This window comes from Mus musculus, chromosome 10, assembly GCF_000001635.26.
Source record: "Mus musculus strain C57BL/6J chromosome 10, GRCm38.p6 C57BL/6J".
NCBI lineage: Eukaryota > Metazoa > Chordata > Mammalia > Rodentia > Muridae > Mus > Mus musculus.
In genome coordinates, this window is record NC_000076.6 from 21,833,798 (window position 1) to 21,859,824 (window position 26,027).

Genomic DNA, 26,027 nt, shown 5'->3' on the forward strand with positions numbered 1-26,027 from the left:
ATTAGTTGTCTGTATCTGTGGCTTCATCTCCCAGTCAGACAAGGAACCCTTGGGAATGTGAACAAGCCTCAGACATTTTTGTACTGGCCGCAGTACCTGGGCACAGTGCCTTCAATGAAGCAGTTACCCAATAAATGCCTGAGGTAGTTATCACCGTCTACTCTGTGGTCTTGACTGTTCTATTGAGAATGAATAAAAATAGTCATAGCAGGATGCTTCTTCGTATATGTGTGCAAGTTTAATCATGAACAATGACAAACTTGAAGAAAGTAGAACATTCATCTGCATGATGATATGTTCCTGTAATGTGTGTATGTGCTTAAACTGATAGAAAAAATAGATAGCCCCAAATAAGCCTGCACTTCACTAAAAGGTAATAATAAAGCCACAGTTAATAACAGTTTTCTGAAATTCTTAAAGAAGTGGAAGGATTGGGGGTGGAAAAAAAAAGTCTAAAGACAGCAATTTTAGGCTCAGGGGCCTGTTTCCCTCCCTCAGTGGAAATGGAAATTTGTCTCTACTATCTCCTCTTGAGAGTCATTTGTTTCCTGATTCTAATGGTTCCCTGCAGAGACCTAGGAATGGGATGACCTAGGGGGTTGGTGGCTGCCCTTCTTCCAGGTCCTACATTCACCCCATGGCAGACATCTTCCTTCTGCCAACACTCCCTTGACAGTTCATGCAATGTTACCTCGCTACTTTCAGTGAAGAGAAACACCAAAGCCAAGGCAGCTTGTGAGAGGTGGAGAGGAGCTACCTGTGCTGGCCTGGCTAATCATGAGCGTGAACAGCTGTCTCACCTCATTCAAGAAGAGTACCGTGCTTGGCTGTGCAGGACTGATTTTTGTTCTGTCATGAAAACATTTGGTTCTTGCCCGATGTTCTGTCAAGATTCCCAAAGGCTTTTGCCCTTGGGAAGGACACTGGATGTCCTTGAAAGCCATTACCCACAGCATCATTAACAGAGGCTCTGAAAGGGGAGGCTCAACACTGCTGTTGGAGAAAGCCCAGGCTGTGGCAACTTTAACAGGCAGAGTTCTGTGAGTTTGAGGCTAGCCTGGTCTACAGAGTGAGTTCCAGAACAGCCATGAGAAAAACAGAGACACCCTGTCGAAGAAGAACAGACAACCAAATAAAATCAAAAAGTCCCTATGGGTGCTCATGCTATACAAAGCCACATTCGACATCAAGTTGGGAGGACCTGAGACAGCAGACCCTGGCAACCGTGGAGGACCGTGAAAGAAGAGTGAGATGCCAGTCATTTCTTCAGAGTAGGGAAACTTGGTCTGTCTAATAAGGCCAGGAGTCAAAGCTGAAATGGAAACACATTTGAATGAGATAACCCAAAGTATAGGTCTAATTAAGTTAAGTAAATCAAATCCCATGCACTTTCACTCTGAAGCTCTAAGCCCATTAAATCTAATTACATTCCCCGGGGGGATGCGGCTGTAAATGGATGTTAGCAATGATCACTTTGAATTCCTGCTCCTTGCCCCCCTCTGAAAGCTTCCACGGCAGTGGGCGACTGCAGCCTCCCTTTCTGCGAGACAAGGTCAAGGGGAAGACACTCCGAGGAGCCCATCCATTTAAGTAAGTGCCTTCTGAAATCCAGAGTTCCTTTTGTTCTTGTTGCCTTCTTGTCCTTCTCTCTAACAAAACGATGCACATATGTTTATGGGTCAGACTTTCCAAGGGGTCACCAACCTATTTTCATTAACTCTTTACCTCCTAGACAGCAGGACTCAACAACTGGATGCAGAGCTCATTACAGAGTTGGATGGGGCAGTCACTAGGCCAGAGGCCATCCTACTGCCCTTCCCAGATGGCTGTGGGGCAGGTGGTCTGTGTACTTCCACTCTGGATGAATCAGATGGACTCATTAACTGAGATAGAGACTGTCCTCAAACGCCAAGGCAGTCTTGTCATCACTGCCCATCCTTGCTCCCCTGAACATTATTAACCTTGCTTATTAAAGGAGATAAACAACCCTGGGCAGATGGAGCATCACAGCTTCGGCTGCATCTGGAGCACAGGTTTGCTCCAGACTGAAGCCCCTGAGACCAATGAGATGGAACCGAACAGCAGAAGCAACCTTGCTGATTTTGTTACATATTGGATTTTAAGACTTAGATTCCATAAAGCTTTGAAGTTAGAAATTTTGTGACAAGTGGAGAAAATATATTCTACTTGTGTTTGCTTTTGAATCTATTAAACTGTGAGTCAGGGCTTATTACTGCTATTTCACCAATGTGTGATGGAAAAATTTTCTTTCTTTTGGGGACACATTGAATCCTAGAATTCCAGTTGTGATATTAAATTGCATAAGTGTAGTCAAATTCCCAGAATTTCTCAATTCCAAAGTAATGTCTAAGGTTGGGGATGTAGTTCAGTGATACAGTGTCGACATAACACATCTATTGTATCAACACCACTACCAATAACAGTAATTAATAATAATGATGATAAATATCATAGTAATCCTTTCATAGACTATTCAACTTTAGCCAAATAGTTTTGGCACTTGGTGGCTATGGTACTTGCTATAATGTAGCTGAATGTTGTAAACTTGCTATAGTGACACTCACCTGTGGGATCCCAGCACGGCCCTGCGCTCCAGACCAGCCATGTGCTGCACAAGGAAGAGCCTATCTCAAAAGCAGTAACAACAATCAAACAGTTACCAGCAGCAAGGTATCTTGGCTTAACTTTGGCGCTAACTTAAAGTAATCTAGGAACTTTAAAACTATGATACTAAGCCCATCCCCTAGGCCAGAGTTACTGGCAGTTGGTGTCTGCTGAGAGAAGGGGAATTGCTTTCTTTGGGGATGTGGTTGGTTGCCTATGGACCAGAGGCTGGCCTCACCCCCATGCTCAGCACTAAAAAGTGGTGCTAGTACCTACAACAAGAGCAGTGAGAGGACATTAGGTTCAGAGGAGAATGGCTGGTGGCTCCCACACACGCACCATACCCAAGGTGCAAGAGCTCTCCCTCCAGACCACACCAGAAGCACCTGTTGAGATCTGATCCTCTTTTTAAAGGAGGTACTTCTGAGGTGTGCTGTGGTTTTCAGACCTTTCTTTAGGAAACACAAATAGGGATTTGTAATACTTGAAGCATAAGGACAATGACTATCATCTCAGCTGCCTTTGAAAAGTGAACAGGGATCTTTTAGTTATGGCTTTATTATTAACCATTTGTAACCAAATGCAATGATTTCTCCTTCTCTTCTTCTTCTTCCTCTCCCTCTCCCTCTTCTTCCTCACCCTCTTTCTCCTCCTCCTCCTACCTCCCCTCCTTTTTTTGTTGTTTTCTTGAAACAGGGTTTCTCTGTGTAGCCCTGGCTGTCCTGGAACTCACTCTGTAGACCAGGCTGGCCTCGAACTCAGAAATCTGCCTGCCTCTGCCTCCTGAGTGCTGGGATTAAAGGTATGTGCCACCACTGCCCAGCAAGGGCTCTTAATCTTATGAATGCAAAGCCGAAACTAAGAGATAAAAGAGTAGAGGAAGACTTACAAACTGCATTAGGCAAAGGGAATATTGAGATAATTTGCAAGCAATGCTTTTCCCATCAAGAGGAAACCTTAGGATTTTGTGTAGGAATCCTGAATATAGTTATACAAGAAAGTACAAAGCAAAGTACAAAGCAAGCTCAACTCAAGGTCACCCAGAGATCATGTATTCAGAACAGAAAGATGTCAGCAAATTTTGAGGCTTAAAATTGAACATCACATGGCTATAAAAGAAAGATGGTGGAAAATGTGCTTCTGGGCATGCTCAGTTCAAGGTCATAGAGAACAAGGGGGGAAAAAAGGTAGATGTTAACACTTCTGGGCATGCTCTGTTCAGCATGCTAATGAGCAAGTTTACTTTAGTTTGCCTAAAAGGATGAGTAAAAACTAGACTAGTTTCTAATAAAGTGTCTCAAAGCATTTTAGCTGAAGCCAAAGAAAAGCCAGCTTTGAAGATGTCTAAGCAATTTTTTAAAGGGGTGGCCTTTTTCTTTTGCTTTTTATTTTTGCCTTTCTAGCATTATTCTCTCCTAAAAGTGCTTCCCTTGCTTAGGAGCCAACAAACCAGAAATGCCTACAAAACTCCCACCCCCAGCCTTACAACCTCCTGTTTGTGAAACTCAACTTCCCCCAGACCCCTAGTAAAGCACTCTGTCTCAATTCTCAGCTTATCTGAGAAGTTATCACAACATGCAATTTTCTTAGAGTTTTTGATCTCTTTGAACAACATATGGATTATAAGCACATTATTTAGACAGTTTGTACTTTGTGCTTAAAAACCCATTACTACATATAAACCAGACTAACTTAATGAGGTTGATTAAAAACACACAAGACACACAAACAGACACACACATAATCATGGTTGACTTCAAATGTTGGTTTTATATAATACAAACCAGTGCAGTTTTGGATAGCATTAAAAAACATGTAGATTGATAATCAAGACATTTCAACAGGTCTCTGAGAAGCATCTCTAGACTGAAAGTTCCTGACCAGATTATAGAATAGGCCAGAGTGTGGCCGAGCCTCCAGTGGTAAAGATGTTCTCATAGGAAGCTGTTGTTTGTGAGGTAGCCAAGAGATAAATGAATGCTAAGAGCATCTCAGAGATAAAGAAGGCCATTCTCCTACACCTGAAGAGGCAGCCCAGACTCAGTGCAAGTCCTAAGGGTCACTCTCAGGACAGGTAGAGGACTGTCCTTTATTACATCCTTCAAGAGATGGTTCCAGAAAGGAAGATCTGTGACGATGGAGTTAGAGACAGAGATGCAGATGTAACAAAGAAGAAAGAAGGGAGATCAATGAAGCCAGGCAGAGAGAAAGGAGAGGGGTGGAGAGAGAAAAACAGGTATTGAGCTCTTCCTACTCAAACTGTTCCAAGTCAGGAACCTGAGAGAAGGAAGAGAAGGTCAAAGAAGCTGCCCACCGTCCTGCTGAGCTGAAATCCTAAGAAGGTAGACAAGTGGACCCCACAGTTTCTTCTAGAGCTGAACTAGCCTCTGCTTTGGAACGGAGAAAAAGACAGCCCGGAGTAGTAGTGCATATTTTCTCTGTATTCTACTGTACCCGGCTACTGAATCTGTAATTATACCTAGGGCACAAATAAATGGGGAGAATTTAAAAATAGTGACAGGTTAGATTATTAAATCTGCAGATTGGTAGGATCTGGCAGCTATTAATTTAACAAAACAAAAGAAAAGGAAACAAAAAGTCTCCTTACCACTTCCTGATAATTTAGCACGAAGGAGCAGATGTCAAAACAGGAGGGGGATGCTTAGGTCACCCCAATCCTCACCAAGACAATTAATTGACACTGGCTCTGACTTCTCTTGTGCTGAGTGTTTTAGACAAGAATTGAAAGCCAACAGACCTTGCTCATTTGGCCTAAGCCAGCTCTTCATGCCACTGATTCAAGGCAGTTGCTTTTGCTTTGGTTTGATGTAGCAGGTCTTTGTAGATATCAAACATAACCAAGTCGGGAGACTTTTCCTGTGGGCCTGGAGTCCACTCTGCACTCTGAAACGACCAATGCCAACTACACCACGCTAGCCTACTCCTCACGGACCCCCACCTTCTCCTCTGAGTCATCACACAGTTCCCAGCCTGCCGTTTGTTATCAGTTGAGTCATTTGGGATGGATGTTGACAATTCGCAATGCCTTAAGCGGAGATAAGTGATGAGCAGCGACCAAGTGCAGACTCCAAAGGAGCAGAACAAAGAAACCTTTGTGTGGTGTGCACATTTTCTCTAGTAAACTGCGTACTTGTGATTAACACTGCTCTGTAGTCAAACTTTGAGGAGACGTCAAGATTATAACGTTTGCACCACACGCTGAAAATTTGTTTTCTTTTTTATTACTGTATATTGGTTAAATGAAACAATGAATGTTCAGTATGGTATTTTCTTCATCTCTATTTTTCTTAATTGTTTGAGAATTTCACACAGTGTATTTTAACCATGTTCTCATCCAGCTCCTCCCCTTAGCCCCACCCACATCCACCCCTATATCCTTACCCTATACACTCAACTTCATGTGTCCTTTAAAAAACTTTTCAGTAACCCATCAACTCCAGTTTGTGTGCTCTTTGTGTTCTTCTGGATATGGGACTGCTTACTAGAGCATGGTGAAGCCCCAAGAGTCACAGCCTTCACTAGCTGCACTAATGAAGCTTCAGGACACTGGCCTGGTGAGCTACCGTGTCAAGACATTTTCACACATGCACACTACATCCTATGGCTGTATTCATCCAATCATTACTATCCTTCCCCCTTCTTCCCTCCCTCACATCACCTTCCTTTCCCTTTTCCTTTTCCTTTTCCTTTTCCTTTTCCTTTTCCTTTTCCTTTCCCTTTCCCTTTCCCTTTCCCTTTCCCTTTCCCTTTCCCTTTCCCCTTTTCTTTTTCTTTCCTTTCCCTAATAGTACTCCTTTCTGCATCTGTACTATTTTTATGTCTATACATACAACCTGAACTTGCTCTGAATTCCTCACCCTCCTGCCTCAGCCTCCTGAGTACCCGGACTACAGGCATTCTCTACCAAGCTCAGCCATGTCTTGAATGTCTGGCTGCCATACCTGAGGAACATTGTCTGTACTCCACAGGCCCCAGGTTTGAAGATCTTTGTTAGGGCAGCTAGTGTATTCGAGTACACGGATGTGGCAGTAGCTTGGAGAAGAATGTCTTGTGGTCAAGGCTTGACACAAAAGTGAGGAAAAGGTTTACTAGGAAAAAAATCAAATCAAGCTCAGTGTGGTGGTGCAAGGCTTTAACCCCAGCACTCGGGATATCTGGACAAGTGAATCTCTGAATTCAAGACCAGCCTGGTCTATAAAGTGAGTTCTAGGACAATCAGTTCTACACAGAGAAACCTTGTCAAAACAAAACAAAACAAACAAAAAACAAGAAAAGAAAAGAAAAAAGAAAGAAAAGAAAGGAAAGAAAAAGAGCAAATTGTATAAACTTCCTTCCAACTGATATTTTAGCATTCTGAAATATTAAAATATAAGTTTTGTTTTTATTTATTGTATATGTGTTTCTGTGTGTATGTGTGTGTTACATGCTCGTGTATGTGTGCAGGTAGCTCACTTGTGTGTGTACACCAAGCATCAACAACCAATAGCTTCCTTTATTTCTTTCTATTTAACTTTTTTGAAACAGAGTCTCTCCCTAAACCTGGAGCTGTTTTGGCTAGGCTGTTTGGCTAATGAGTTCCTCTGGGACTGATCTCTGGAAGTTTGAGGCCAGCCTGGGTCTCAAAACCAAAACCAAATAAACGACAACAACAGAACCTGAGTGAAATATAAATACATAACTATTAACCAGAAAAAAATGTAGATAATGGGGATAAAGAGATGGCTCAGTGGTTTAGAACACTTGTCACTCATGGGAAGGACCAGAGTTCGAGTCCCAGCACCTACATGATGGCTCACAACCATCCCTAACTCTAGTTCCGGGGTTCAGACTTTCTCTTCTCAACCTCCATGGACACAAGACACACATAAGGTACATATACGTGTATCATGCATATGAAACATTCATTCATATAAAGTAAGGCGGAAGTCTAAAAACATCTTTTTTTAATTTCAAATGAAGATAGAATATACTCCCCAGCTCTACTAAACACTAAGCTCAGAGAATAAGAGCAAGACTGCAGCCACAGAGGCCAGGCCCTCAGGACTCTGGGTCTAATGATTCCTAACTCTCTCCCACTCTTTCAGGACACTTCATCCCTCTGGTTGCCGGTCAGTCTGTCTCCTCATAATTTTTGGGCAACCTAGCCCAGATAAAGGAACTACTTCCAGTCATCTTGCTTATGAAATTGAAAGTGGCTCTAACTCTAGGGGATGGGTATCCTAAAGATAACCAGAGTGACATACGGGGGTGGGGAGAAGACTTGTTGGGGCCTCTGATTCCCCAGAGCTAAGGACAGATCACACGCACACGCACACAAACACACACACACATCTGATCCCCAAAGCTAAGGACGGATCACACCCACTGAGACCTGCCCTGGAGCATTTCTTTCATTATCAAAGGATGCAGAAACGGGGTCAGAATTCACCGACTAAGCTTTTATTGACTTCTCTACACCAGCGGAGGTAATTTCCATAGTTATTTGCTGTTTATTTCCAGTGGTTATAAAACCATGTTCCATTTTTTTTTGTGTGTATTTATGATCACATTTTATCTTTAAAAATAAAAATAAGCTCAACATTTTGTTCTTAACTAGCGTGTGATTATTCTCAATAGATCAATAAAAATTGACTTAGCCATATAGCTAGCCATGGAAGCTAATATAAAAAAAAATAAAAAAATAAAGGTGTTTGGAAGGTTGGCTCATTGGTTAACAGCACTTATTGCTCTTGTAGAGGGCCTGAGTTCAGTTCTCAGCAACCACATGGCAGCTCACAACTGTCTGTAACTCCAGTTCCAGGGGATCTGATGCCCTCTTCTGATCTCCACAGGCACCAAGCATTCATGTGGTATATATACAAACATACAGGCAAAACACTCAGACACATAAAGTAAAATAGTCTAAAAGAAAAATTTCAAGGATAAGGAATGGTCTCTGCCACAGAAAGTGTCTTCATACTAACTGAGCAGGTAAAAACCAAGGTTTTTGTCCTCTTGTCTAAACCTACATTAAGCCCCACCTACAAGTACTTGCCAATAGGTACAAGGAAACCAGAAAGAACTCGGCTTGACTTCGACACCAGTAAAGGCGTTGTCAAGGATATCAGATTTGAGCTGCTTAAAAGGACTGGCTGAAGGGCCAAGACTGGGTGCTGTGGTGTGAAGACCTCAGGACCAAGAATCAAGGGCAGGGGCAGGGTAGTACGTCTGTGTTGGGAGAGTAAATATGACTGCCATCTTGACAGGAGAAGGTTCCAGATCTACATATAGGTAATAAGGAGCAGTGGCCCACAGGCATTCATTTTTTATGTATTTATTTATGTTGGCTGCTTTAAATAAAGTCTCATCCAACCCAGGTTGTTATATAACTAATGATGACCTTGAACTTGTCCCTCCTTCTTCTGCTTCAAACGTTGGGGTACCAGGTGTAGGGGGGGTGGCACTGTGTGACCATGGTGTTCTGGATGCTTTGGGTAGTACTTACAGCCACGAATGGTGATAACTTCCTGTCCTCCAGCACTTGGGAGGTAGAAGGAGAAGGATCAAAAGCCCAAGGTTAGCCTAGCCTGCTTTGTGAGTTTGATACCAGTCTAGCCTATTTACTACCTTCTCTCAAAATCCAAACAACAACAACAACAACCAACTGAAAAAGTAAAAATACTTCTTAGGGCTAGCAAGGGATCTGTTGGCATGGTTTCGTAATAGTTAAAGTATGGCGATAGGGATCACCAGGCTAGCATGGCAGGTGTGAGGATGGCTAAATTGCTGATAAAGTGGACGGAAGCAGTGTGCCAAAGACCAGAGTCATTTATTTCTGGGGTTAAGCAGAGAGTGTGTAGTATACTGTTTACATGGCTGGCGAAGCCCAAGCAAGATCAGAGATGGTGGAAGTGGAGGTTTGGGGAGGAAGACTGAGATCAAATAGATCTCAAACAGAAAGTCAGCAAGCCTGGAGTCCCTCAAAAAGTCAAGTTTGAAAGCATGTATTTCAAAACCAGAAGCATATAAATATAGCTTAGAGCCACGAGTCATATAGGATTACATGAACAGTGAGTTTAGACTGAAAACAGCATTGATTAAAGCCGGCTGCTGAGAAAGTCAACTCACATATGCAAGAGTGGAGCCCCTGAAATGGCTCAGTGAAAGGAAGCGCTTGTGGCTGAGCCTGACCTCCTAAGGTCCAGCCCTGGGATCCACATGATGGGAAGAAAGAACCACTTTCCCCAAGTCCTCTGATCTTCTCACAAAACCCATAAGTGAGTGCACGCACATATGCACGCGTATACTAAATAAATAATGCTATTTTTTCTTTTTCTTTTTTTTCTTTTAGAAAGGAGTATAGAAAGAAAAGAGAATAGATTGACCAGGAAGGATGAGGGAAACAGGAGTGTGGACTTTCTGAAGCCGTAATAAATAAAATATATTCAAGAAAGCAAGAGTCAGCCACTAAGTCCATTGAGAGAGTGAATAAGGAGAGGTGAGCCTGGCCAGGAGTTTGCTGGCAACAACAGAATGAACGGGAGGGAAAGGGCCTGATCAGAGTGGCGTGAGATGATACACTGGCACATGCCCGTAGTGCCATCCCTTGAGAGGTGGGGGCAGGGAGGATGAGGAATTCAAGGACATTCTGTGCGAGAGTGAGACCCTTATCTCAAGAAAAATATCAACCGATGAAGCGTGGCACGGCGTCCTGACCCTAAAGGAAGGGTGATTGTGAGGACAGCCTGGGCTGCCTGACACCAAAGGTAGGGTAATAATGAGTGCTTGTTTTGGGTCTCCATTCTTGTTGACTCTCAGGCCATGGAGTACCATGAAGTGAACCCAGAGAGATGACGTTAAATTCCTGCATGATTATCCGAAGGTGGATTCACCGTAAAGAATGTGTTAAGCACACCAGGTCTAAAGATGAATAGGATCACCACCAAGGTCATCATAGACACTACCTATTTTCACCATAAAAATTAAATATTAAAACTGCTCACCAAAAGGATGGAGTATGTGGCACAGTCTCGATCTGATTTTGTAGATCCTGTAAAAGAAATGGAGACATTAGAAGAATTGTCATGAATATACAGACAGGTATTGTTTGTGGTTAGGAAACACATGAGAGTCCTTTATTCTTATCATAGCTGGGGGAGCCTTACCTGCCCTGTCTGGCATGCCAGCAATTCACGAGGAGGCCTGGGAGGCCTTACTCATTGTTTGTCCCTTTTAAAAGCCTGATATAGCTCTTTTTGTTTGGCGTGACCAATCATTCTATTCTGTGGCTGCACTTCGCTGCTCGGCTATTTAAAAATCTCTTAAATAACCAAACCGTAGCCTTTTTCTATTTAACGGTCAAGATCAATTAAATGTCCTTCAGAGTTACTTCCAGAGACTTGGGAGAAGCCTGTGGTCTTTACCAGTTTATCAGCTGAGATGGCTCGAGGTCTCCCTGAGCACGGTGCTCCCCGTGGGAACCTCCCTCCTCCGAGCTTTTTGTTTTCTGCTGATTGTGAATCCTGCTGGGCATGGAGGGTTACTTCTTACTTGACAAATCTAAATAGAGAATAGGAGTTAGTTCTCCTTGCACTGATCTCTTCAAACGACTCACCAACTTGACCGTGTTCTACACAGACCAGGTGCTGAGCCTGGTAACTCAGAAAAACAGCTGAGCCTGCGTTTTGTTTTGTGAGGCAGTTGTATACTCTTATTGACTCTCACAAGAACTCAGAGCAAGCAGATGCCAAAAAAAAAAACAAAAAAAAAAAAACACAGAGTGACTTGCTCAAAATCACATAGAAATATAGATATGCTTATTTGACCCTGGCAAGAATGCAGCAGAATAGACAGAAGTCTAAACTGAGTCAGGAGAGTAAACCACTTGCTCAAATTCCCTCAAAACCTCATGCAAACCTGCTAGCAATGGCAATATGGTAGGGCTCTCATCTTCCGGGGTCTTCTTCAAGGATCCTGGACTGGGAAGATTGTCGCCAATGTGTCCACCCAGTCAGAAGTCTAAAAATTAGTAGAAGTGAGACAAATGAGTCACACTTTGAGGTTAAATCACAGTGTGTAAGTGTCATTCCACTCCAACGTCCTCTCATCAGACTTGACTTCACGGTGGCAGGCAACATGTTTAGAGGCCAGTTAGCAAAGGGTTTACTTGAGGATGTTTGTGGTGTTATTGTGACTTAATGTCTTTGCGTGGTACTCCATTTCTTAGCAGCCCAGAGAGCTTTACCAGGCATGATTCTAAAGCCCTTTCACGCTCTGTCTCTGCACTAACTTCTCAGGCTTCTCTGTACACATACTCAGGGCCACAGCCGGTCCTTCAGGGTCCAACGCTGGAGTCACAGCGAGATGGGGGATTGGAGAATGGGAAAGGATCAAGTTTTCCTGGTTCTTCACTCTATTCTTATGGAAAGTATTAGACAGCAGGTGATCATTATCTGTATCGGGAAAAGAACAAGTAGCTGGAAATACGGGAAAGGAATGTTTGAGAAACGTGAAGGTGTGGGTGTGGTGGTACACAGGAGATTCCAGTCCTTGAGAAGCTAAGGCAAAAAGAACAAGCAAGCTACCTACCTGGAACCTATCAAAAAAAAAAAAAAAAAAAAAGTAGTGAAAACAGGGGGGAATGTGAATAGCCAACTGAAGGCTATGCAGTTTTTAAAAAACGGAAAAGGAATGTTGAGCCTTACAGAATAGACAGTGTTGTGGGTTATGCACAGTGATGCATGCCAAAAGCCAAACAGTCATGAAGCTGAGATGGGAGGATTACAAGTCCCAGGCCAGACTTGGCTATTTAGTAAGCCTTAAAAACAAACAAACAAACAAACAAACAAACACGGCAAAACAGAAGTTGCCTTGCATGTTGTTTCAGGCTGGGTGGATTTTGTTAAAGCGTCTGATAGCGGTTCTCGAGGGGTGGGCAACCCTCTGCACCGTTCCTCTCTTAAACAGCCACTTTCCTTTCACAGCTTGGTGGACTTTGTTTTTGTTTTTGTTTTTGTTTGGTTTGGTTCTTTGCATGAAGACCCTATCCAGGTTGTGTAATCCTTCACAACACCTGCCTCAGTGTGTCATCTTCGAGCCTGAGCAAACCACAGCCTCTTGTTGCCCCGCCCGTTTACATGGTGCCGGAGCCAGAGGGCACGGTATCGAGCCCGCCAGTGGTAAATTCCACAAGGGGGAGGATTTTTGTGTTTTTCCTGATGACCTACCATGTTGAACAGTTTGATGTCGTGAAAAGACTGAGGAATTTTCCCAAACCTCCACCCTAGTAGTTTTCCCTTTCCCACCCACTTCTTCATTTCCTGATTCCAGCCTGGACCTGAAACAGGTAACTGGGTACAGCCAGGAAAGCTATTATTTCAGTGGTTTGGGCCTAATAGAAGCAGGAAATACCAACGACCTTTGGTGAGCTCTTCGCCAGTGGCTGGCCAACCTCGGTACATAGATCTGTTGATTCCATAATGATTCCAGAGATGCTCAGACATGAAAACATTGCTCATCCTAATCACGAAAGACCATGGAGTAAGTCAAAATTCCCACAATGCAACACTGAGATGGGTGTGTAGTGACATGTACACGTGTGTCTAAATGCCAAGTCCCTGAAGAACAAACACCATTTCTACAGAGAGCATTGTTCTAAATACCAACCAGAAAAGAGTGAGAGAGACAGAGAAACAAAACAACAAAACTCAGAAGAGTCTAGCCTTGTTCCTCAGCAGAAGGAATTACCAAATATATTGCTTAATCTCTGGCTCCCATGTGCAGCAAAACAAGTTCCTTTTCCCAGCGCATCATAAGGAAGAGAAGCAGTGGGAAGGAGGGCTTTTTGTAAACTGCCTGATCTACACCAAACCACCAGCCAGTTCGTCAACTCTGTAAAGCGCACACATTACCTCAGCTGCATTTATCTTCCTCTAGTCAACCAAGTTATTCTCAGCCATCGGCGTGTCCCCTTTATGATCACTTTTCTCTCTCGTTCTCTGCCTTGGGCAATTTGGAAATCTTTATTGACATAATTGTTTTGTGGCGATGTTTACTATGCTGGTGAAACAAACAACTTTAGGCCCTGGAACTGGCCTTGTTGTGACCTGCCCGGTGAATCACCCCCAAGCCTACCAGCCCTTCGGTTCCCAGAAAGACCCAAGGCTGTTTCCCTGCTTTCCTTGGGAGCTCTGTTTACACTGACTCTCAGGCAAGCCTGGGCTGAGCTGGTTAGCACAGCTCTAGGGAACAGTGCCCAGGCCCGCAGAAGTTTGAGTGGCAATAGAGGGCGTGGTGTCAGATTCTCAAAACACTTTCCTCTGTGGGAGCACCTCCCACCCCCAGTGTTTTCTCTATAGTTGGTTCTGAGCACAATTCCAGGACTTCCATGTATGTAGTTCTCGGATATTTTGGAGTTGATGCATCAACCATTGGGCACAGCACAAATCCAGTGGACTTGGATATAGTGCTGGTGACTGGAACCGGTCCATCTACTCTATGTCTCCTCCTGAGGTCTTCACACATAAGGTGCCAGGTCCGGTGTCTGTCAATAGGTGATTAGAATGAGTAAATGAACAGACACATGAAGGAAAAGGCCAAACTTGCATAAGGAGGCCTTGCCAACCATACGGCCTCACATAGACAAGAGTCAGCGAATCCTAATGGCATCTTGCCTTGAGATTGGCTCCTTCAAACAACCCAGGTTAGAGACAAAGGTGAGCGTGCTGCTTCTTGCTCGTGCTATTACTTAATTGATATAAGTACCCATGACTATCCATTCACTAAACTCTTTATTATCCGCTGGCTCCTTCCTCGGGGCTGTTGTGCCTCCACCCACCCATTACTGACCTTTTAGCCTTCTGATTATTCACATTGAACTCCTCCCAAATTAAAAGGATTAGGGAGTGGTTTTCAAACCAGTTTTTCTCTTAATTAGAAACTCCAGGAAATAGGAGGCAGGGTGGGTCTCGGGGGTAAAGAGCAGAGGCTGAAAGCCATTTTGATATTGCTGTAGATTGCAGTTGTCATGGGAAACTTTCTCTCCCGAGACCGGGTTACGGAGGAGGTAAGGTACACACAGGTCAGCGTCCTTTATTCCTTGGCCAGGACCACTCAGTCATAAACCCCACCCTGCTACGTCTGGCGATGAGAGTGTGGGGCAAGATGGAGAAGCAACGATCCTGGCTGGACCTCACTGTATTGAAAATGAGTGAGACACCACACCAGGGAAGACCAGACACGGTGTAAGTGGAGAAACAGAACCACATCTACAAACTCAAAAACTAAAGAGGGGAGGGAGCACAGGTACTACGCTCAAGTTAGTGTGTCTCGTGGGTACCAGGGAGCGATTCTGAGATGCTTTTGTATATACTAAGATTGAATAGATATGTTGAAGACAGTGAGCATGCAGGATTTTTACCATCACAGAGAGGATTTACAGATTAGGAGACGATAGACAGTAGAATGAGACCTTGGATCAGAGGCATAAAGATTTGTGTGTGTGTGTGTGTGTGTGTGTGTGTGTGTGTGTTTGTGTGTTTATAGATGAACTACTTTTAAACTCTTTTTTGAAAGCTTACCCCTAGTCCTCAGAGAAAGGAAAGATAGATTTTTGTCATTGGAATGTTTTCTTAAAAGGTAGGTTGTGTGACGCCTGGCTATAATCCCAGCACACCAGATGCTTGGGCAGGTTCAAGGCCTAGAACCATCTTTTCCCCTAACAGGCACAAATGACCACTGGATTTAGTTCATACTTTTGACCCATAGAATTTATTTAAAGCTTATTATTGCTCAAAACTTGTAGGGAAAGAGCCTATGTATACTTTGAGGGAGTCTTTAGAACCATGTTTGAGAGTTAATGAATGGCTCACGTGCAAAATACTCAAAAGCAGCTCTCCGAGACTCCCCTCTCAGGGAACACACACGAGTAACCAAGTTGCTTTCTCCAGTGAACTTTCCCGTCTATTAGTCAAGCTCATGTCTCCAGAGAGAGATTAGACAAAGAGGTTTGGTGACACACAGGATGACTCACACACACATACACACACACCCTTCAGCTTGGTGAAAGGCTTGGAGGGACACTCACAAACAGTCTGCCCCTCCATCCCCACAGGATCACCCGTGTTCAAAAAAAGAAAGGAGACAATTCGTCAATTTCTTTTAGTGCAGCCATGGTTTGAAAACGGAAGACACAGTATCTCTGGTTTTCATCTAGCGGGGGCTTGGGTCAGAGCATCAGCGAATACCAAGAACCACCTGGATCCAGATGCTGGCCAAGCCCTGGGCTTGCTCTGTAGGGGTTTTCTTGATGTCTTACTACCATTCAGGGATTTAAGTCTACTGGGTCTCCTTGTCATGTGACTTCTCTCTTACTGTGACTGGCAGCTCCACTGGGCCACATGGGTTCTTACCTTTTTCTTTTGCCCATTTGTGGTGACACTGTCTTACAAATTGACAAAAGGAGTAAAGTAGGAATTCGACCCTAAATTACAGGGTCAAAGTCTTCCAGGAGTTGAAGTGTGTACAACCCAGTTTCAAAGCTATGCATTTAGAAAGAACATCACTACTTACAAAGTTTACTGTGTAATACAGTGTAGATGCTAGTAGTATGAACGCTAATTATGTTCCCCCCAAAACTGTTTGTACAACAGCTTCTGGGAAGCTGCCCCCCAGTTGGTTCTGATTGGTAAATAAAGATGCCAACAGCCAATAACTGGGTAGGGTAGACAGAGGCAGGGTTTTAGGATTTCCCAGGCTTGGGACCTGGAGGAAGGAGGAAGGAAAGGAGATCCGCCATGCTGGGAGAGTGTGGAGGAGAGGGAGATGCCATGCCTGAGAAGAGTGCAGAACAGAGAGGCTTGGCCACCATGTGAAGGAGCTGAGAGAGTGTGGCCCAGTTGGGCAGTCATATTAACAGTTGCAGCCTGTCTCCTGTGGTTCTTCATACCATCCTAACTATCCTAACTGCCAGTGTCTTTATTTCTCAGGCAGCAGCAGGAAGTGGCACAGAGAGGCAGGAGGAGGGTTTTAGGTTGCTCTCACCCTCTACGCACTTCCACAGGCTGCCTGGGCCACCCCAGTCAACACTTCATTTAAGGAAGGTTGCTTCACTGGCTCTCAAGGACAGCCTCCAAATGTCATTGCCATACCTGTTGCTCTGAGTTCCTCTGTGTACATGCACACCCTGTAATCATCAGATCTTCAGGTAAATAGCAGCCAAGGACGCTGAGACTCAAGAGGGACTCCTGGGGCAGGCCAGATGGCTCAGTGGTTAGAGTGCTTGCTGTTCATGCTGAGGACCCGGGGTCAGTTCCCAGACCTACTTCGAGTAGCTTACATCTCCAGGGAGCTTTGTGGCCTCCATATCTCTGAGAGAGTGTTCAAATACATGTACACACATACACACACATATATACACATACACAGAGGCACAAACACACATACAGAAACACAGAGAGAGACACACACAATTACACACAGAGAGATATACATGCACACACACACATACACTTTACAAAATAGGGACATAGGTTCCTGGAAAGCTTCTATAAAGCCTATGGAAAACCTGTCATCAGACCCCCACAGATTTTGTGACATTTGGGAGTGGTCTCTGCAGGTGTGCCTACTAGTAAGTCTCCATTCCGGGGCCAGCGAGAGGTTTGGCCACTGGCTGAACCCTCAGTAAGTTTTCCAAGAGGCTCTCAGGCAGGGAGTATCACATAACCACCTCCTTATCTGGACAGCTGAAAACTTAGAAGAGTTTCACAAAACTCCTGCTCACTCCCGGCAAGCTCAGGTTGAATTTTCTGCCATGCCATAAATGAGTCGCTGCTCATAAAAAGGGTCCCCGTGTCACGCACCTGAAGTGACTTTTACATAGAGTGTGATTGCTTTCTGTTCTCCTGCTTAGAGACTATAAATGCTCTGGGCCCGTGTCCTTTCTCTCTCTTTACATTTTTTTGTTTCTCTTTTACTTCCTGCATACCTGTAACCAAACAAGCAGACTGTTATTAAGAAGTTAAGATTAAAAAAAAAATCAGTAACCATCAAGTCAGCTAAATATATCTCCTCTCCTTTTCTCACTCCATTTGCATAGAGGGCTGCACACCAAAGAAGATGTGCTGGGTGATGGTGAACCGCAAGTAAATAACACGGAATATTTTAATATAAATATAACTCAAACAACATTTCAGATGCGCTTAGACTTCTCAGAAGCTTGTCATTATTAATCTGAAGCTCAAATTTAACTAAAAATCTCTATTTACTTGACAACTCTGTCAAAGGCTCTAATTTTATTTCCTGCTCCTTTGGTTAGGGCATTGGGCTTCAAAAACAAAAACAAAGAAAATTCCACATAGTTTTGGGAAATCAAATAGAACTGGATTTGGAACTAACATGTCTAGCCCCAGTGCATAAGGGGTTGAGACAGGAGGATTCCCATGTGTTCAAGGCCAGGCCAGGATGAGAATGAGACTTTGTCATAAAGAAAGAGGGAAAGAGGAAGAGGAAGGGAGAAAGAGAGAGGGGGAGGGGGAGGGAGAGAGACTTGGACACAAGCACTTCGTTTATTTGGTGTCTACGGTTTTTGGTTTTTGTTTGTTTGACACAGAGCCTGACACTATAATAGCACAGGTTGGCATTGAACACACAGCAAACCCTGCCACCTCAGCTTCCAGATTACTGGAACCACCTAGGTTGAGCCTCTTTTATTTAACCGATGATGCTCTATGCAAATAATCCAACCAGTAGCGGGTCCAGCTGGTGGAGGAAAACAAGAAGCCCATCCCTTAGCCCCCATCCTACCCCCTTCTCTGGCACAAAGCACTCAGACCTGGTTTGTGACTACCTTCAGGTAGGGAGCCCTACAGGACTATGGCTGTAGGTATAAAATACACATAATATTTCCAGATGCCAGCTGGACCCTCTTAGCATAATTCTGAGCTGTGTGTGAGCACCCAAAGACGTGGAGCAATAATTCAAGCCTTCAGGTCACCCTGTGTTTTAGGAGCATGAGTATATTTGAACATGAGGAACAGGACATATAGTTCTAGGCAGACTGCTGTGAGGACCTTGTGACAAACTTCGGTGTGGTCATTCTGGTCAAAGGCTACAAGACAGCCAGATTATGCCTTCCTGAACATAGGGCTGTTGGCTGGAATCCCTCATGGACTGACACTTGTGTTACCAGAAATTTGGGAGAGCCCCATCTGGGTTGACACGTTACCTGAAAAATCAAGGTTCCTCTGCCAACCCCAATGGGATTCTTAGTTTCATTGATTTTTATTGCAGTATTGGAGACTTACTGCATGCTAGGCAAACAGTCTACCATCTGACCTAAATCCCGATGACCCTAACATTGGGCACTTGCTCTTTTATGAGACCCTGCACTCACATCAGAACTTCCTTGCTTCCCTCCTCCAATGAGGGTCACAGGCATTGGACACAGTGCCAAGCAATTTCATGGAGGTGGGCTTCTACACTCAGGCCCTAATGCATGCATGCCAGGCCTGAGCCACCGCCACAGCCTCATGGGTCCTTCTTTTGAGGGCCATTCTTTTAAAATCCCCTGGTTAATTAAATTCTGTGATCACAGAAGTCACTGCATAGTCTAAAATTCCTTTCAAACAAGATAGAATAAGAAATGTCGCAGCCTAGAAAAATAAATAACAAAAAAATGGAAATCCTAGAGCTCTCGGTAGCCATCTGAATCAATGGAGAAATATTGGCTTTACAGCCAGCCAGAAAAAGTACATGCAATTTAAACATGCTTCCAACTTGTCCACTCAGTGTGTCCTAAAAATGCAGCCACCCTTCAGAGAATTCTGGACTCATCCGAAGTGAGGTCACCGTGCTGGCACTTAAGGAACAGGTTTGTCCACTACGTATCAAAGAAAGGGCCTCAGGAGGGCACGAGCTGGGTCCACAGGACCCTAGCATGGTTCCAGTGGCTCTTATAACACCACTAGTAGGAGTTATTTTTACAGGAGGGTGCCTCTAGCCAAACACATGCTCCTAGCTTTCACTTTAAAAGAAACATGCCAGACTCTGAGCTTATCCTTTAATTGCCTTATACGTAATAGAAAAGATTTTCTGCGTAAGCAGCAAGCCAGAACACAACTCAGAAGCCAAGTGTTCCTTTGAAAGTTCACTGGGAGGTGGGGCCTGAAGCCTCTCAGAGAAGACACAAGGTGGAGAGAGATCGTTTCTCGCTCAGGTGCACAGAAAGGTGTGCTGTCCGCCTTTCGTTGACAAAGGATTCTGGGTGTTCTCGGAGAAAGAGGTTATGTAGAGGGGCAGCCTCTAGCAAGACTGAGTCACCGTTCATACAACTTTATGGTGTTGGCAGCCCGCCCCGCTCCAGCTCACAGTTTTTGTTTTCTTGGTATGATAATTAGTTGTTGGCACTATGGATGTATCTCCTGAGCGAAGAGAAAAGAAAAATATGGGCACCTGTTATTTCTAGAATGAGTAGTGTTCTGTGCATGGTATTGAGGTAAGCAAGGGTCTGCTCAGAGTCCAAGAGTTGGCCGGTGCAGGGCCCTGCAGCTCAGAGCTCTCTACTGTCTTCCTGCTATGTTTATACCAGTAACAAAACCCTAAGAGACTACAAGATGGTTCTGGAGCCCTACAACGCCTTCGTATTGGTCTGCCTGTTGGTCTTCTAGACCACAGAATCCAACAACCACAGAATCCAACAACCACACTCCTCTATATTTGTCAGGTTTGTTGGCTGGCTTTGCTTTTCACTACGTTACGTGGGCCAGCTTTAAATTTAGGTCCTTTTGCTTTGGCAAAGCCAGCTGGTATGGTATGGTACAAGAGCTCAGACTTGGACCCAAAACTGTGCAGCAGATATTTCTGTGCCTGACCCCTGACTTTGGCTACTTTGGTGCAGGACCTGCCTTCCAAATACCTGCATCTCCACATCTGCCATCCCTTCCTTTATTTTCTCTGTGCCTGATGCTCATGTTATGCTATTCACAGTTAACATACCAGAAGCACCACAAATGGAACATCCATCTCATGTGGCCTTCAGCCCGACCCTGACAGGAGTTGGAGGCTCCAGTTTCTAGGCCCTGTGTGTGGTAATCCTGAGACCTGCTAGGCCAGCGGTTCTCAACCTGCTTGCAGTGTGTCAGGTATTTACATTATGATTCATATTTGTATCAAAACTACAGTTATGAAGGAGCAACAAAAATAATTTTATGGTTGGGAGGTAACCCCAACATGAGGGACTAATTAAAGGGTCATGGCATTGGGAAGGTTGAGAACCGCTGTGCTAGACATTTCCCCTTACCGTTGTTACCCACCTCATTAACACACCTTTTACTAATGTCTCTTTTCCCTCCTTCCTTTCCCACTTCCTATCTGATATTTCCTGGACTTATTCCCAGACACTTATGCCCTGTGACTTGGTCTGATTTTGATACCTAAGAAAGTACAAAGTGCCCATCAGTTTATAGCCAAAATATGTGTGTGTGTGTGTGTGTATGTGTGCACGCGTGAGTGCACATGTTCATATCTGTGTGCACATCCCACATATGAGCACATGCCAAGGTGACTGTGGAAGCCAGAGGACGGCATGTGGGTGTCAACTCTTTCCTTCCACCATGTGATCAAACTCAAATCCTCAGGCTTAGCAGCTCATGTTTTCACCCGCTGACCCATCTTGCTGACCCTAGCCAACGCAATTTTCTAAGAAACTCATAGTACCTCTCAGCTGGGGGCTGTTCTCAAAAGTACAAGAAGGATTTTAGAACCTCCTGTGGTTATAACCATCTACAGAGCTGCCTCACTATCAGCCAAAGGCATCCTCGGGCCAGCCTGCATCCTTCCATCCTCTGCTCTCACTTCCTGGCTCGCTCCACCCCGCAGTGTTCTTCAATGGTGTTGAACCCCTACGACAAGCCACTTACTTTGGGCTCTTACTCATGTTAGCCCTCTGCCTGGAACGTTCCCCTTCCTTCTGTGGTTTGTTGGTGGTGTATGAATTCTCCCACGTTCAGCTGGAATATCCCTTCCTGTAGAGAGGCCTTACTTAACTCCCAGCCAAGGGTTATGATCTGATTATTTGCAGTGGAGAATAATGCCAGTCATGACTCTTGGCACCTCTTATTGTAACTCCCTGTTACGTACATGAGCCCACCTCACTCTTAGTTCCCAGTTGTAATCTTCCGTTTTCTGAGAGCAGGAACTCAGTCTACTTTCCTCTCTGCTATAACCCCAAGAGCGAGGCTAGGGCCTCCCATCAGGAATATTTAATAAAGAAGTTATCAACTGAAACGCATGCTTAATTTCCTGAGCACCGAGTCAGTGAATAAGAGAATCTTGGGATAAATTTTAGACAAAGTTTCCCAAGATAGGTTCTGCAAGATAAAGACACCCTTCCACGTCTCCTTGAAACCTTGGAAGAAGAATGTCAAAGATGGGGCCTTCCTGTAGCTAAGAAGAGCTTTGTATTCTCTCGCTCATGTTGGGGAGACATCACTATTAACCTGAAAAATACCCAAACCGGACAGTACTGCATTAAAATAATCCAGTCCTGTACTTAAACAATAAAAGGTTGAAATGTGGAAAAGAACAAAAAAGATTCATAATCAAATAAATGTTAATAACTGTCAAAAAGAGAACTGGGCACATAGCCCAAATTAGCTTCTGTGAGGCTCAGGGGTTGATCCTTGGTCTGGGAGAGAGAAAGGGAAAGGAACTTGGAAAAGTTAGCAGCCCACATTGCTCATGTGTGAGGTCTGAGTGTGGATGGCAGCCACATACCATCAGCAGCACCATTTTTAACGGGTAGCGCCTCGTCCCATAGGCCTCTACCTTCTATGCCCCCTGGGCTCTACCTTGACAACACCTGGGACCAGCAGAGATGGTGCTGTGTTTGAGGGACAACTTTCAACTTTCACCAGCTTTAGAAAGGAATCTAAGTTTCTTAGCAAGGTGGAGCCATCTCTTGAGCTCACTTTGACCCACCTCTCCTTCCGTATTTCACCTCCTATATTTTTCCTTCCTTCTTTCTTTCCTTCTTTCTTTCCTTCCTTCCTTCTTCCTTCCTTCCTTCCTTTCTTTCTTTCTTTCTTTCTTTCTTTCTTTCTTTCTTTCTTTCTTTCTTTCTTTCTTTCTTTCTTTCTTTCTTTCTTTCTTTCTTTTTTCTCTTCTCCAACAGGATCTCATGCAGTTCATACCGGCCACAGACTTGCCATGTAGCCCTTGCTGGCCTCGAACAGCCAATCTCCCTCCTCCCACCTCTGCAGGGCTCATGTGAGGCATGTGTATACACTGGGGCTCAGACCCAGAGCCTTGTACACACCAGGCAACCCTTGGTATACACCCACAGGCCCTCTCACCTGTTCCTTTCCTCTTTGCTCAGAGACACAATGCTCTTCCACATGTCAATCAACAGGTACTCCTGTTTGCCCGGTCCCAGAACTCCCCAACCCGCCCATCAATTCGGCTCGCCAACTTTCACTTATCCATGGAGGCTCAGCCCAGCCCAGCCCAGCCCAGCCCAGCCCAGCCTAGCCTCCTTCCCATGCTCAGCCTGGATTCCTCTCTGCCCTCACTGTCTCTGCTCTTCCCTTCAGTATATTTATAGTTTGATTTTGTTGTTGTTTGAAATGGGTTTCACTATGGAGCCCAGGCTGGCCTTGGGATGACTTATGTGAGCCATGATAGCTGGCTAACATTTATTCTTTGAGAGCATTTGTTTGCTGCCTTCTACCAGCCTGACCTGGAATCACTTCAGGGATACTCTGAGGACAAGCCAGACCCCTTCACAAGCATCTATGCCCACTTCAGGATGAGCATGGTGCTTTGGCTAGTCAACAAGTCTTTGCTCAAATATACTAAAGATTGTAATCATCTTTTGAGGAACCTATCCTCTGCTTGAATACTAGAAGGCACCTTTTAAACAGCCTGTCGATAACGGGTTTCCTATCAAATTCTAACTTTAAAAAATGATTTTGCCATACATCATTTGCCTTTCAGTGCAGTCAATAAATTCACACAGTTTGGGGGTGGGGTGGGGAAAGAAGTATCCCAGTGTCTCCTTTTCAGGGCTATTACCACAGACAACCCTCCTGATAGCACACACCTGAGCATCTGGCTACTAGCCAGAAAGGAAAGCATTGCAGGCCTTGTATGCATCTTTTGCTCCCAGAGTTCTCAACCATTTCCCCATCTAAGTATCAGGCCTGACCCCCCTTAGCTTCTGATATCAAACAAGAACTTTTTCCTAAGGCTGAATAGGTACAGTACTTTGTGAGGATTCATGCAATCTGCAGTCAGGCACTGGAATTTGTTTCTGAGGGAGGAGGCATCCAAGAAGTCCTCTCGTGCTCCGCCCTGGCGCCTGCCCTGAGCGCACAGAGGCCAGCACGTCTGCACCCAGCCAGGAAAGGGCAGGGCAGGCACCACCAGCTTGGGACAGCGGCAGGATGCTCAGCCCCTTCCAGGCTCCGCTGCAGTCCCCAGGGACCAGAAGCTCTGACACCACTGAGCTTGTCCCGGGCCTTTGGCACAGTGTGAGGCCTGTTGGTTCTGGACATAGCCTTGCATAAACCCGGCACACTGCCCACAGCCTGTGCACTATAACTTTAGTGCTTGCTCTGGGACAACACGCTGCACAGCTATGAAGTATCAACTTTTCTTACCCTGTGCAGAGTGCCTACCTGCAATCTGTTTGAAATAATGCCTCCAATCTGGTGTGCAGCTCAATGGTGTGGACGTTTCTTTTGAGTTTAACATTACTGTTTCCATCTTGATTGGAGCAGTTTTCATTGGCAGGAAGCTCTCCGGAGACCAGGCCCAGTGAATTCCCCTGTCAATCACAGAGGGAGAGGAGAGGTAGATAGGGATCCAAGGCCCTTCTATTCCTGCCCCCACCTCCCACCCCCCACCCCCGCTCCACTGCCTGCTTTACATGAGGTAAATAATTGCCTGCCTGGGACTCTTTGGTGGTGTGGTTGCCTATGGGTTTGCTAAGGGAATCATCAGTGGAATAGCTTTCCATAAGTCTGTGCTGGGGGTGGGACTCTGCAGTGATGTAACTGCTGCCTTTAGCTACCCTATGTTTCTGCAAGTAAACCCAGTAGTTTCATCGGTTTGCCAAGATGGACTTGGGTCCATCAGTATCCTCCCTACCTGGGTTTTTCAGGAAAAAAAAAAAATGCCAAGACAAGCTGTATTGAACCTTCGACTCAAGGCTTGAGTGGCTCATAAACCATGATAAGAGCTCACTCGGCTTGCAGCTTGTCCGGTAGAAAGCGTCCTTGGCATGCGTAAGACCCTGCATTCAGTCCCTAACACCCCATAAAAGCAGGAGAGTTAATGCTTGCACTCGGGAAGCAGGAAAAGGGCCAAAAGGTCAAGGTCATCCTTGGCTAGTAGATGAAATCTCAAAGTAAACAAAGCAAACCATGACAATGATGACAGCTTTTAATGGTTTTCACATAGACCAACTCCATTAGCCCTACCAAGGGCTTTAAAAGAAGAAGCTGCCCTCCTCTGACTGATGAGGAAATAGAGATAAAGAGGGTCTGGGATGGGAAGGTTTATGCTGGCCTACGGTTTGAATCTGTCCAGGACACACAGAAACACACAGAGAGGGCTTCTAGGAAAAAAGGGTGCTGGTGAAAACAGAATTCCTGCGGAGCCCACTATGAGACTTACCCAAGTTTTAAACATACTAGTCACGGTGACTGCTAATTTAACTAAAAGATAAGGATTAGTTTGCAAAGGGGGACAGGGGAGATGGCGGGGTACTATAAACTTGGATTAGAGTCAGGGTGACAGTTTTTCTCTTTGGTGTGCTTTGCTTTCCTTGAAGTACAGACTAAAATGATAGTTTTAACTCTTCGAATAAAAAGGATTCAGACAGTTTCCTAATGGTACCAGGAATATGGCCCCAGGTGAAGACTCCCTGTTTCTACTTTTGTTTATTCCTCTTCCTATCCCTCCTCACACCAAACCTTTGCTATGTAGCCCAGGCTGGCCCAGACATCACAATCGTCCAGACCCAGCCTTCTCAGGGCTGGCAAAAGTGAGTTCGGTACATAATCTTAAGTGAAGAGTATACTTAGGTCCATCTTGTATCACTGGCTGTCCTAATTCCGGCTTTTACCTCCTATAAATCAGCTCAGCGCCTTTGCTCTGCCGTTCTGACCCCCAGCTAGTTAAGTGATGCTTCCATTGCCCTCTTCCTTCACAGCCACCTCTGCAGAGAAGCCTTCTCTGACCATCCCCTTGAAGTGAGGGTTCCCTCCATCTGCCCCGCTCCGCCCCTACTCCCACCCCACTCCCTTACCCTCTGCCATCAACTGTATTTCATATCTACTTATAGGAAAGTTCTGTGTCTTTCCACTAATATATAAATGTGAAGACAGACTTTTGTCTTTGATCTA

At 44.8% G+C, this 26,027-nt stretch overlaps 1 long non-coding RNA gene across 3 annotated transcripts; it reads right to left on the reverse strand.

Moving 5' to 3' along the window:
* Positions 1 to 213: 213 nt before the first annotated feature.
* Platr6 lies at positions 214 to 24,441 on the reverse strand. Of its 3 annotated transcripts, XR_380162.2 has the most exons (6): positions 13,536 to 13,815; positions 11,542 to 11,643; positions 11,049 to 11,184; positions 10,629 to 10,675; positions 2,586 to 2,645; positions 214 to 1,312 (listed from the first exon to the last, which is right to left on the reverse strand). It is a non-coding gene; the product is annotated as a pluripotency associated transcript 6 (long non-coding RNA). The 3 variants fall into 3 exon arrangements; XR_001779731.1 differs by lacking the exons at positions 11,542 to 11,643; positions 13,536 to 13,815 and adding an exon at positions 24,297 to 24,441; XR_001779730.1 differs by lacking the exon at positions 13,536 to 13,815 and having other exon boundaries at positions 11,542 to 12,236.
* Positions 24,442 to 26,027: the final 1,586 nt, after the last annotated feature.